The 13,339-nt window shown below is 43.3% G+C and overlaps 1 protein-coding gene and 1 non-coding gene across 4 annotated transcripts in view; one reads left to right on the forward strand and one right to left on the reverse strand.

The window, feature by feature from the left end:
* ADAMTS18 (ADAM metallopeptidase with thrombospondin type 1 motif 18) overlaps positions 1-13,339 on the reverse strand; it is a 543,678-nt gene that overhangs the window by 417,120 nt on the left and 113,219 nt on the right. The gene's annotated exons all lie outside the window — the stretch shown is intronic.
* Positions 10,532-10,604, forward strand: TRNAG-ACC (transfer RNA glycine (anticodon ACC)). Its single transcript has one exon. It is a non-coding gene; the product is annotated as a tRNA-Gly (tRNA).

The raw sequence follows: 13,339 nt of genomic DNA on the forward strand, positions 1-13,339 counted from the left end.
AGCTAACATCTTTTAAGCCCAGATGATGTGGTTGCCATTATGCAAAGTGGAAGAGTACTGTGCAACCTAATTTAAGTGAGGGAGAAATAGCACCACAGAGATGACATCCTGTAATGGCACATGTACTGACCCGAGCACCTGAAGTTCTGCATTTGCTCAATACTCATCCCTGACTCCTACTAACTGATTCCAGCCCCGATGGCTCAACTGTACCCGGGCTCAGTGACTCACTTGATGCCAGCAAACATCTGTCCCTCCTATTAGTTTTGTTAAGGATTAAAAGCGCTAAGTCCCTTTGTAAACTGTGCAAACATCAGGCCTTTACTTATCTGCTATTCTTGAAAGGCCCCCTTTACAAAGAAGATGGGAAAATGCAAAGCCCTTAGCTTTGTCCTTTCATCAAAGAAGGCAAATAGGCAAGTCATGATGTTCCTTGCTTCAAAAAAAGGGACTGACACAACAAGGCATTTTGCCAAAAAAAAAAAAAAAGGAAAAAAAAACCTTATTTCTTTCCAATAAAGGAGATGCAGCTGTCTAGCCACCTAGCTGACAAGGGGCTTGCAAGGAGGAGCTTGTCACCTCCAGGGCCACTGGGGATGTCACTGATGGGCCCTGGACACCCATCCCACCACCACTCACCCAGGAAGGATGCGAATGTTAGGTGCCAAGTGCTCCTGGGCTGGGAAGGTTTGTCTCTCTATTCACGTGACTTCTGCCGGCTCTTAGCACTCCCAGAGAGCACTCTGTCTTGAAAATCAAGAGGACGAAGGGCAGAAGATGTGTGTGGCAGGTGGCTATGAATTGAGAAATACCAGAGTTCGATATTAGAAGGATGATCTCTGCAGAATCCTGAAGAAGGGCCCCAGAGGGACACACACCAGAAACTCTGCAACAGAGCCAGCCGAGGTCAATGTGCACAGGAAAACAAGACTAAAGAGTCTTCTGCCCCTACGCTATCCTCTTAGCACCAGCCTTGTGCATGCTGTACCCTCCCCTGTGATGTCTGCTCCATGCAACCACCTCATCCAAATCCTGGCCATCCCTCAGTGCTGCCTTACCTCTGATTACACTCACATTGGATCTCTCTCTCTCTCTCTCTCTCTCTCTCTCTCCCTCTCTTTCTCACTCTGTTTCTCTCTCTCTCTCCCTCATTCTCTCTTTTGTTCCCATAGCACTTTTCTGGTACTTTAACTCAATTCAGCAGAAATACAGTTTCTAAGATTGCAACACACTAAATTCCTTAAGAAATATAATTTTTTTTAAAAGCATGGATTCAAATCTCTGCCTCTTACCAGCTTGGTAAGCAAATCCCCTAACTGCCATTCCACACAGGTTGTGATGGGAGAAAATCTGAGATCTGGGGCCATGGTACAGGGTTTTGATCCGATTTTCAGCAAGTAGCAGCACGTAGCCTGTGGCACGTGGGGGCAAGACCTCAACCTCCCTCAGCCTCAGCATGCACACCTGTAAGTTGAGGAAATGCTTGTACCTGCTTCCTGGTGTCGTCATGAGGACCAGCCCGTGTGCAGGACATGCATGATAACACCATCACTATCTGAGGCTGTCTCAGCATTTCAGGACTGTTTGAAGGTTGAAGGAGAGGCTGGTGGGGTGTCCCTAGGGCTACCCTTTCACCGTGAGTGGTTTATATCTGCTACCCCTGTCCTCGGCTGGGGAAAAGAGAAACCCTCTTTCCTTCTTGTTCATTTTGGGGGCTCTCTCTGTGCCCAGTGATTTGCTTTGCACAGAAGGGTCCTGGCTAGTGTTTGTCAGTACCATTCTAGGAGCAGGTTAACCAAGATCAGGCCAGTTCTAGTCTCCTAAGGTGGTTTCAGAAGGGGAGAAGATGCCCCAGGAAGTCACCTTACAGCTGGTTGAGGAATGTTCAGGAAATGTAAGGGCAAGGCACTAAATCCAGGTTGAGACTCACCTGACATTTCTCTAAATTCATTCATTCATTCATTCATTCACTAGTGAATGGGACCACGCCTTTCCTTCCCTGCGTTTACTAAACCCAAGGGAAAAAAATGCATCTTCAGCCTCTCCCTCTGAAACATCAACTTGGCCAGACTCAAGGGCCTTCACTGCAGCCTTCCAAAAAAACCAGAGTCATGAGGACTGACTGCTCTCGCCAGACAGACTGCAGAGCGATGAGTAGGCCAGAGTTGACGCAGCATTTCCACGGCACACGATGCAGCCAAGACCGTGGTCCTGTGGAAAAAGCCGGGGCACTAAGCCAGCTTCTGGCCCTCCAGCCCCAGATTCTCTCCCACTTGCTGTGTGCCTGTGGGTGAGTCACTTTACCTCTCTGGGAAACAATGATATGCATGCTTCTTTATATGTAAACACGACACCGGTAATGAACTGAGCCCCCAGCCTCGGTCCAGTACTATGCATCCCTGATCTCACTGCATCTTCACAACCACCCTGTGTCACTGGGATTCCAACCAGAGATGGTCAAACCCCAGACGCCAGGCTTTTCAGCTCTGAGTGTTTCTCACGAGCCAGTCAGCTTGCATACCATCTCTGTGGTTTTTGCCATAGCCGTGTCCCACCTCTACTATTATTTTCAAACGGAGATACACTTATCTTGAGGGGAAAATATATTTCATTACCATGGGAGGAAAATCAATACCACTTGCTGCAAAGAGAAGATGAAGTCAAAATGAGAAACAAAACAACGGTAGAAAATTCCAGCCAGAGAGCACTGCTTACTGGTCTGAGTCCAGGGCTCATCAGAAAACAGAGGACACCCTTGAATGGGGAAACGGAGGAGAGTTTAATGGAGGAACTATTAACAAAGATGTTGGCAGGGTTAAGGGAAACTAACAAGGGGCTGGCAACAGTTGGGAACAATTACCCACTAGGGTGGGCTTGATGGATTTAGCAAATAGAAATACAAAATGACCAGTTAAATTTGAATTTCAGAAAACAACAAATAACTTTTAAATATAGTTCTGTCTTAGGCAATATTTGGCTCCTACTTGTGCTAAGATGATTGGTTGTTCTCTGAAATTCCAATTTAACTGGATATCCTGTGTCTTCCTGGTGATACTTCCCTAGGACGAAGAGTAGGAGAAGAAGCGGTTATTGGAACACAGGGAGAGCAGTACCTGTGAAAGAAGGGGTGGATGCTTGGAGAGAGTTGTAGCCTTTGTCAGAGAAACAGCCAAGCGGGGCAGGGATGGGGCTCGGGGAGTAAGGTTCTGACCTCTCTCTCCTCCTCCAGCTGTACCATCACCTGCTACTATTTCCCACTATTAGAAACTAGTAGTCAAGTAAGCCTGTTGACGCCTTCCAATGGTTTCCATGAAGATCAGCCTCCTAGGGCACAGAGCCAGCTGGAGAAAGGAGAAGAGTGGACCTGGAGGGTGAATAGAAGATGCTAGCATACCTCCAGGTATTTGAGCCCAAAGTCTAATCTCTTACTGGTAAGAGATTAGCAAGTGTTAGAGAGGTACCAAATACTTGCCAGCAACCAACCTGTTACTTTCTACTTAACTTGGTCAGGTTTGGAAAAGAATGGGAAAAAGGAAAAATCCCTTTCTCATGAAGTGACTAGTGTTATTTAATGTCATGGCCATGTACCACCTAAAATTATCTCTGTGTGTCCCACACCTTGGGAAACCTTGCTGTAGGTAAACCATCACTAGGGTCAAGCCAATGAGGCACTCACCTCCGACGCAGAATTTTAGAGGATGGCAAAAAAGTCAGTCAGGTAAATAATATTCAAATACATGATTTCTAGAAATCAAAATGAATGCAAAAATCCGTGATAACTGAAATATCAATATTTTCATAAACACAAGATCCATCTGTACCTTTGCAAAACTCAACCTCATTTGTCCCACCTGGGATCTGTAGATGGTCTCTGCACTTGGCGGGTGGGGTGGTCCCGGTACTTTACACATCTCAAAGAGTACTCTAATTCCGAAGACACAATTAGTATCTTATTTGAAGTTCCCAAGCCATCCATGAGAGAGCCAGAAAAGGAAAAGTCGTTTCTGTTTCATAGTCACAGAGTGGTGGTGTTAGAGAGACCTGGGTTCAAGTCTGTATCTGCTGATTCAAAGGGTATAATGTGGGAACATCTGTGAATCTACCTTCCTGGAGCCTCCAGGCCTTCATCTCCCCCTTGCCTCCTGCACACTTCCCCCACTGCAGAGCCTGCCTGGCGCCCGCTGGAAGGCGCTTCTAGAACCTAGAAGGAGAACGTCTCTATTCCAGACTCTTCCATTTCTAAACTTACTCACTGTCATTCACTATAAAAGGCACCTACTGGATGACTTATTTCCTTTCTTATCCAGGAAAGGAGTTGAGGAAAGACACTGAGAGTCAAAACCATCATTCAAAACCATAGGTTCAGAAAAGGGAAAAAAAAGTGGGAGGAAAAAAGCAAATTTTCTGAGAGAAGCAAAGAGAAAATAGGCACACAGCACCAGAGACTGAGAAAAGGGCAATGTGGGTTCCAAACTTCTTTCTTGTCCAGATTCCCCATCTGCCCTCAGTGTCCTTCCAAACACTACCTTGCTTTTCTTTCTTGTTTATTTATTAATGTGGGTATTAGTTATTTTTATGAGAAATGAATGTCCCATTTGCCTTTTGTAGCCTACCTACTTGTTTCTCTAGCTTTTTTATTTTTTATTTTTATTTTTAATTGAGTTATAGTCAGTTTACAATGTTGTGTCAATTTCTAGTATAGAGCACAATTTTTCAGTCATACATGAATATATATATATATATTCATTTTCATATTCTCTTTCCCCATGAGCTACCACAAGATCTTGTATATATTTACCTGTGCTATATAGTATAAACTTGTTTATCTATTCTATATATACCTGTCAGTATCTGTAAATCTTGAACTCCCAGTCTGTCCCTTCCCACCCATCTCCCCCCTGGCAACCACAAGTTTATATTCTATGTCTGTGAGTCTGTTTTTGTTTTATATTTAAGTTCTTTGGTCTTTTTTTTTTTCAGATTCCACATATGAGTGATATCATATGGTATTTTTCTTTCTCTTTCTGGCTTACTTCACTTAGAATGACATTCTCCGTAGACATCCATGTTGCTACCAGTGGCATTATATTGTCATTTTTATGGCTGAATAGTATTCCATTGTATAAATATACCACAACTTCTTTATCCAGTCATCTGTCGATGAACATTTAAATTGTTTCCATGTCTTGGCTATTGTAAATAGTGCTACTATGAACATTGGGGTGTTGGTGTCTTTTTAAATTACAGTTCCTTCTGCATATATGCCCAGGAGTGGGATTGCTGGGTCATATGTTAAGTCTATTCCTAGTCTTTTGAGGAATCTCCATACTGTTTTCCATCATGGCTACACCAAACTGCATTCCCACCAGCAGTGTAGGAGGCTTCCCTTTTCTCCACATACTCTCCAGCATTTATCATCTGTGGACTTTTGAATGATGGCCATTCTGACCTCATTGCAGTTTTGATTCGCATGTCTCTGATAATTAGTGATACTGAGCATTTTTTTCATGTGCCTATTGGTCATTTGTATGTCTTCATTGGAGAATTGCTGCTTTTTCTTTAAGCTCACTGTTGAAGGCTTCTTTTGCTTTTAACCAAAGACAAAAGCATGAGAAAGCAAAAACTACTTTTACAGGCAATGTAATTAATTCACCTATTACTCTTCTTGGACTTTTCACTGCTTCTCCTCTTTAGTGGGGCAAATTTTCCCATCTCCCAACCAAGAGATGAAATTGAATCACGCCATTCACAAAATATGCCAAATAAGTCTCCTTCACTACTTCATCTGCTTATTCAGGATCACTCCAGGATATTTACAGATTTACTTACCTAGATCGTCAAGCATATACTTGGACTGCCTGTACTTCCTGAGCCTGTACTTCCTGAGCTTTGAAGAGAGCAACAAAACACACCAAAGTGTATCTTTAAACTCTCTGAAAGATTGTGATCATGAACTAACTGGGGGCTCAGTTACTGAGAAGTGTTACTCTTTAGAGAAGATGGCTCGAGAATTGTAAATCAGACATAGGCCACAAATTCCAGTTTTACCACTTATTTGCTGGGTGGTCTTGGGCAAGAACCTTAGTCTCTTAGGATCTTATAAAATATAAAATTTACAAAGTGGGATTAATATCTTCCTGCCAGGAGTTTTGTAAGAATCAAGTAAGATAGTATATATGAAGCAGGAATAAATTTAGTTCCAACATGTAGGGTGTAAGAAATGTCACATTTGTTTCTCTGAATGAAATTTAAGCTACAAACAGCCTCCTACATCTCAGTTATAAACAAGTAAGTAAATACATAGAGGAAAAGATCTATGCTCATCCTCCATCCTATGAGGATGGCAAAAATAAAATAAGAAGACTCCATCCGAATTGTGAAGGTCCTAGAGGTCTTCCAAATAGCAGAGCAGTCATTCAGGAGACTCCTGGTCCTTACTCACATGCCCCTGAAGAAGAACTTCTCCATTGCTTCCATGCATGGTGTGAGCTCAGGGGCTTTGACGAGGCTGAGGGTCCTCGTATGTGGGACTTGGCCCCTTATGAGTTTCCTCCCCACAACCACTTTCTTCTGATGTCTGTCACCTCTCTGGTGCACTGTGATGGAGTGGGGTGTGGATCTCCATCCCTTGTAGAACCTGCAGCCTTCCCTCAGTCTTGGGAAAGGTTCTCAGCACCCATCCAACAGCTGGCTACTTCTGCATCCCCAATCTCCCAACCCCAGAGCCCTCTCCTTACCCTGGGGATACTTTTTAACTCTATGCAAGGGCACAGACCAGAGATAATGGATTCACAGTTCACAGATGTGTTCTATTTTGAAATTCGAATTTAGTTGTCAAGATTTAACAACTTGGGAAGAATAAACCTTGGTACTTACACACAATGGATTACTAGGCAGCTGGAAAAAGAAATAAGGAAGGTCCCTATGAACTGATTAGAGAGATTTCTAGAAGAGATGAAGTGAAAAGCAAAAAGGGCAAAAAGGCATATATAGAATGCTACCTTTTGCAAATGTTTCTCAAAAAGAAACACAAAGGATAAGCCACAAAACCATGAACTTGGTTACCTATAAGGAGGAGGTAGGAGGAGCAGGGTGGAAGGGATATGGAGGGGAGAAACACTTCTCTGAGTAAACCGTTTCATGTAGTTTTGATTTTGGAAGCATGCTGATGCTCCACACACTCAAAAAATAAAGTTAAACCAAGTGGTACGATCCAGTGTGTAACACCCTAATGTCAGTCGGTCATTTAGGCACTCAGGGCCAATGTGCGACAAGGTGTGACAGGTGCCAACAGTCCTTTCTCAGAGGATTGAGTTAAACCATCCACACATACCAACCCTAGGGCCAGTGGCTTCCCTACCTCATCAGTTTGGTCCAGCAGCTGAGTAGAGATGGGACACTCCATCTAAGCGTTTGAGGTCATGTCTTAGCATGATCTATTTTGCAGGTAGAAGGTTAAAAAACACTTTCCTCCTCTGGAAATTCTCTCTGTTCCTTCCCTCTACTGCCCTTGGTACCTCTAATCTTCCAACTTTCCCCACCCAGAGGTGAATGGGGTCCCACCTCCCATCCACTGATTCACTATGTTTCTTCTGGGCAGGCTCCCTGGGGATGACAATGCAGGGTCTTCTTAGATCCTGCCAGTGAAGCATCTACAAGGCAGGTGGGCTCTACACTGCCATGCACAACCTCTCCTCTGCACTGTTCCAGACAGGCTGCCTCTTTCTTGTGCCCTATTACCAAATCTGTCTATTTTCTTAGACTTGGTATGCCCTCTGTCCCAGGGAGAGTGGCAAGGAGGAAACAATCCCACCCTGAGGGTAAATATTTATTGGGTATTTAAAATCTTGCCCCCACCCCCGAGAAGGAAACGTGACCTCTCAAAGACGATTTGAGGACAGAATTCTGGGAAATGAAAAGCAGGGGTACGAATCATCAGGAAGATCCTTTGGGACCTGGGTGACAGCTGGTGTGACAAACATATGTGGTTTTCAGAGCCAGCCAACGTGGCTTGAACCCAGCATTTCCACTCTCTAGTGGTGTACACCTGAGTTTCTTGTAAACAGGAGTAAAATGCAGATAAAAGTACTTTCTACCTCATGGGGTCTTGTGGCAGTTAATGAGATGATGTATATGAAAACATCATGCACCACATAGTTAGTCACTTACTTATTAAAAATTCCTTCTGCCATCAATAGTACTGGAAGGGAAGATATACACTGTAATGCATATTTTTTCTTAAAATAAGAAAATGTTGTTTCTTATTTAAATGTATAAGAAATGTTTCTTAAAATAAGATAATGTTATTCTAAAATGTTTAAGTATAAAAGTAATATATGTTAACTGTAGAAAATTAGAAAGTACAGATATGCATAAAGAATACAATTTTCAGGATATTCATAAAGTCATGAAGCAGAGATAATCACCTTTAAGACCTTCCTTGATATTTTCACATCTTCTTAATATCAAGTATGTACACGTACACATAGCTATCTCTTATCTCGGTGCTTCTGCAACCTGCCTAAAATATTCTTCCATTGATAACAGTTTCAAAGGTCTCACAGTTTCCAATTGTATGGCCATGAGAGACAAGTCTCTTATTTTGACTCTTGCTGCAGAAGTTGAGATTTCCAGATTTGCAGTATTGAAATTAATGCCACAGTGAAAATGCTTAGAGCTGAAATATTTGCATACATCTTTGATAATTTTCTTAATATATCTTTCTAAAAAGGGGATTGCTGAGTCAAAAGTTTCCATCTTCTAAACACTTTTGTTTCACATGCACTAATTCCCCTCTCAAATGTTTGTACCACTTACACCTCCAAAAACACTCCAGGTAGATCCTTGGCCCTCTACCTGACCAGTTGGAACATTCTTAAATCAATCACTGCCCTGTCCAGATTGTCTGTCTTGGGCCTTTTCCATGAATAGGGATGGTCTGCTCCCTTGAGCTATGCTTATGTAAAAATGACTTTCATTTCTGAGCATATGCCTTTCCATGAAATCCCAAGTTAATACCCAGATGCCCAAAAATACAGATGGAAAAATCTTGGGTAGATTATGCAGCCCATCTGTTTCCAGTACTCCTCTTATGGGAATAAATTTATTTCTACATAATTGGAGAAAGTTGTTAAAGTAAATTGACTGGGGACCCTAGAATGTTTTATTAAAAATAACAAAACCTTCATTTCTTCCCCCCTAGAAGTTCAAGTTTGCTAACTGAAGTCATCAAAAGTTACTGCTCAAGAGGTCTTGATTAATAGATTTCCTTTGAAATTTATTTCCAGGGCAAACACTATGGAAAGCCAAGTTACCACTGAATGTTCCCCTAAGCACTTTTTTCTCTAGAACATTCAGTATTCACTTAAATTCTTTGGTCTCTCTGGGTTTTAACCCATGCTTCTTTCTTCAAACTGAAGCTGAGGTTCCCTAGGCTTCAAAATACCTTTCCTCAGTCTCTTTCCCTGGACCAAGTGGGATTCTTTTCCACTCTGTCCTAAAAATTGCACTTTTCTTTTTGCTCCTGCTTACTTAACGCCCCAATATATTCACGTTTAAGAGCATAAAACCTAATATAAACTGTGTCCTTCCCTCCCTTGCCACCTCCTTTCCCTCTTTATTCAATACCTATTCCAAGCCACAAAGAAATAAATAAGACATAATCGTTGCCTTCCAGGACGAGACGTGGTAACAGATGCAGAGATAAGACTATACTGCCCTCATGTACTGAGCACTTCCCATTTCTCTGTTTTGGGAACTTTAAAAAAAAAATCTGACCACTTTAAGAATCTTTTGGGACATTTTCAATGGACTGTGACCAGCTCACCAAGCTTTTCTTTGGCCTCTCTAATTCTGACACACTAATAAAAAAAAGAAAAAGAAAAAGGAAAAACTGCAGTGGACATTAGTCACTTTTTTGGCTACCCAGCATCTGAACTTTCTTCCTATGTTTAGGGAATACCTTCACCTTGAACCCTGTAGGTTGGCCAACCCTGAATCCCACTCCAGAACCTGATGACATAAGATGTTTGTTTTTTTAGCTTCCTTTCCAATGAGGGTGCAGGCTCATAGTGCCAGCTCCACTAATCAGATTGACACTCTACCTGGGCTTTGAAACAAGGTAGCAGAGAATGGATTCTGACGATCAATGCCTGGAGCAGAAGCAACAAGGTCAAGATTTTAGTGACAACAGGACCATGGAGCAGCAATGGTCCCCAATATATACTGTTGGTGGTGGCGACGCAAGCAAAGGGGTCTAGTGTCTGCCATAAATGGTGGGAGCAGTGTCCTCACCAGACAAGATTCTGCGGCCTGATTCTAGCTGGGGTCCTGCCTGCTTCCCAACCCCTACTGTTCCAGTATGTCCCCCCAGCCTGATTCTTCAGTCTTCCCAAGGACCCTGTGAGCTGCCCAGTACCCTCCAGTTAACCTCTGTCCTGCTATGTTAAATCAGCTTCAAGTTATAGCCTTGGCTGATAAAAAGGCAAAGTGAAATCACGCACTTATGTCATATGAAGACCAAAATGGGAGGAGAGGTATAGCTCAGTGATAGGAGTGTGTGCTTACCATGCACGAGGTCCTGGGTTCAATCCCCAGTACCTCCACTAAAAACAAACAAGCAAACAAACCTAATTACCCCTTCCCCCAAAAAACAACAAAAACTTTTTTTTTAACTCTGTGTGTTAAAGGGGGGGTGGGTACAGCTCAGTAATGGAGTGCATGCTTAGCATGCACAAGGTCCTGGACTCAATCCCTAGTACCTCTCCTAAAAAAAAAAAAAAAGTAATAGTAATAATAATAATAATAACAATAACAATAATAATAATAATAGCCTCTTTCTTAAAAAAAAAAAAAGACCAAATGACCTCACAGCTGCAGGGCTGACTTTTTGCCGCAGCTGGAATATAGAAAATTGAAGGAAGTCTAGTTATCACAAGATGGAACCGGAATTCTGGCTTCAAAATAACCTGCCCCTTGGTGGTCAGGATCACATTCGCATCACAAAGCCTGATTTTATTTGATCAAACACCACCATCCATCACATTAAGTTACTGTTGTCATTTTGATTTATATCGCTTTTTAATGCTTAAAAATAAAACAGGTAAGCACGTTTTGCTTCTTGGGAGTTGTTTATAAGAGCAATAAGCATAAGGATATTACAGCTGGCTTGCATTCATATACACAGTATGGTGATAGTAAGAATTTAAATCAATATGCTACAGCAGCTGCCAATTCTGCCCAATGCTGTGCCCTTAACACTGAGCTCTGCACTCTGAAAGCTGCTAGCAGTGAACACCTGCTACTCTGAGCTGGAGGGCTTTTGCTATGGGAGCCTGCTTGGCCTGAAAGCAAGGCAGGCCAGCAGTTCTGAAAAGTTAATGCTCCTGAAAGCAGCCCTCAACAAATCACAGAAGAGGAATTATCAGCTATGTAAATACCCCAGCTTCACTGATGCCCATTTGGAATAATGCACAAGCATGTTCTGTGCTGTCTCCTGTAATTCCCCAATGGGGATGTGCTGGGTACCACTTGCTTCCTTTCAATCTCTGACTTTCCCACTCCATTACCAGTGTTTCCTGGGATCCTCTCCCAGATAAACCGCTTGGACTCCAACCCTAGTCTCGGGGTCTGCTTTAGGGGAAACCATAATTAAGAGACGTGCACAGCAGGCACCATTGTACCTGGACCAGCATTTCAAGTAGGGACAGGCCGGGATTACGTGCATTCACTCATACTCCTACCATGCAATTAGACTGATTTCCCAACTCAATAAGCTAAGGATATAGGACGTTATTGGAAGAGTGATTGCTACCCAGAGAAGGGGCAGATGTAGCACATTAGGTGCAGTTCCTCTGGCCCCCAGAACTCCTACCAGGGGCACAGCTGCGATGGCATCACCCACACAGCGTGGGGTTTGGCTTTGCCACTGCTCTTGTATCCTCAAGCTCGTATCATCATTCCAGAAGAACCTACCCTAACAATCAACATGCTGCTGTTAAAGCAACTGTGGCAAACATGTGGCTCTCCTGATTCCTGAAATTCAGCATCACCAAGGTCACAACCTCCTCTCTAGGGATCTGGGGAATAGGGTCAGGGACTAGGAGTCCCTAAACAGTATCCCTGCTTCTACTTCTCCAGGATCGCAGAAAGCCCTTTCTCCCTAGTAGTTCATCCCAGTTTGATAAAGCAGCCTGTCCAGGAAAGGAGGAATGACGTCACATGAGGGCAGCCTGAGTAGTGCCTGGAGATGGGATCAGGGTTGACATTAGCTGTGATGTGCTGGGTGTATTACTGGAGACTCCAGCCTTAATTACCTTCATATATTCTCTGTCCCACCTCCCCCACCCATCACCAGTCAAACCATCGAACACCGCTCCATGAACCTCATCCTGCAGCGTGCCTCAATTCCACTGTGGCACGATTGAATTATATCCTTAAGCTAAAACAAAGAACCAAATACCTTTGCTCTTGTTAACCAACTGGATGAGCAGGCTTGTGCAATGCCAAAACTCAAAATCAATATCCAAGAGGCCCTCTCTGTTTGGAAAGGCAGTGGTATATTCAATTAAAGCGTGTCCTTTGATTTCTCCCTCAATGAAATATGAACGGTTTCTAAAACAAAATTGCCTGGGATGATTTAGTAGCCTTCTAACATCGGCTTCAAATTTATTCAAGTGTCTGGAGTGAGACCTGCATGAAGCAGACTTCTGAACTCATCAAAAGGACAAACAGTGTTCCAGCTTGGAAACAGTCCCCTAGTGCGTGTTATCATTTTAGTAGCTATCACTTCTGATCAATGTCGTCTCCACAGAGGGAGACTGTGTGCCAGGCCACTGCCAACATTGACCGCGGATGGTGACCTCAGCCCCTGGGCTGGAAAGTCCCTGGAGCATCAATTAGTCCAAGCATCTTCTTTTACCAGCTGGAACAAGGACACTTCCAAAGTCACACAGACAGCAAGTCAAAACCACGGGCCTCCTCACTTGCAGGATCTCAGGATCCATGGCTTATAGCAAGATTTCTTGACTTTGGCACTATTGATGTTTGGGGCTGAATGATTCTTTGTTGCGAGGGCCATTCTCTGCCTTGATGTTGAGCAGTCTCCTACCCTCCACCCATCAGATGTCCGTAGCACCACTTGTGACAACCAAAAAGGGTCTCTAAACATTGCCAAATGTTCTGGGGGGGTGGGGGGCAAATCACCCCCCCAGCTGAGTACTAGCTGAGAGCAAAAGCTGCAAATTGGTGCCACACAGGCTAAATTTGGCTCACTGATATGTTTTGCTCGTCTTGTGTAGTATTTGTCAGGATTTGAAAAAGTAGGGAGATGGCACACAAA

This window comes from Vicugna pacos, chromosome 9 (assembly GCF_048564905.1).
Source record: "Vicugna pacos chromosome 9, VicPac4, whole genome shotgun sequence".
Taxonomy (NCBI): domain Eukaryota; kingdom Metazoa; phylum Chordata; class Mammalia; order Artiodactyla; family Camelidae; genus Vicugna; species Vicugna pacos.